The sequence below is a fragment of the Sinocyclocheilus anshuiensis genome, unplaced genomic scaffold (assembly GCF_001515605.1).
Source record: "Sinocyclocheilus anshuiensis isolate Anshui unplaced genomic scaffold, SAMN03320099.WGS_v1.1 scaffold2216, whole genome shotgun sequence".
NCBI classification, from domain to species: Eukaryota; Metazoa; Chordata; class Actinopteri; order Cypriniformes; family Cyprinidae; genus Sinocyclocheilus; species Sinocyclocheilus anshuiensis.
The window spans coordinates 128,077-128,886 of NW_015545525.1; positions in this window are offsets into that span (position 1 = coordinate 128,077).

Consider the following 810-nt stretch of genomic DNA (forward strand, 5'->3'; position numbering starts at 1 on the left):
TGATGTCTTATAGCAAGCTATAACAGTGAGCTGGCGGTTTCCCCCCCTCTCTTTAACGTTACCTGCTGCGTTGACGCAGTCATGTTCATTTGATTTGGCACTTACGCTTCCAACTCTTGTTCGTGTACTGTTTTTAGATGCAGACTCTGAGGCGCATGAGGCGCTTCATGCTACCGAGCGTTGGTCTGCCCGAGTAATATAATATTTCTTTCAGCTCTGCTGCTGCGTTGAGCTGAAACATTAAGTGGCAAGCTGTTTTAACATTAATGCTATAATGGCTCAGGTTGTAGAGTTGAGCAGACAGGTTTTTCTATCGCTCTCTCTCTACTTCTGTGCTGCACTAATGCAGGTAAGTGCATTTGAATTGGTGCTTACGCTTCCAGCTCTTATTTTGTGTACTGCTTTTAGGCACAGACTCTAGGAGTCCTGCAGCGGATGTTTGTCATGCATTATGGTCTTGGCGCTTCATGCTACCAAGCATTAGTCTGCCTGGCTGTTCATTTTTCTTTCAGCTCCGTTGATGCTTTGAGCTGGAACAAATCAGTGGGCGAGCTCACATATCTAGAGTAAATTCCTATGGCAAGCTGTTTTACATCTAATGCCGTAGTGACTCGGGCTGCAAAGTGAGCAGGGTTTTTCCTGTCTCTACTCCTGCACTGCATTAATTAAGGCACGTACATTGATTTGGTGCTTACGCTTCCAACTCTTGTTCATGTGACTGTTTTTAAGCACGGACTCCACAGCTGACATTTGCCATGCGCTATGGTTTTTGGCGCTTCATGCTACCAAACACTAGTCTGCCCGGCTAAT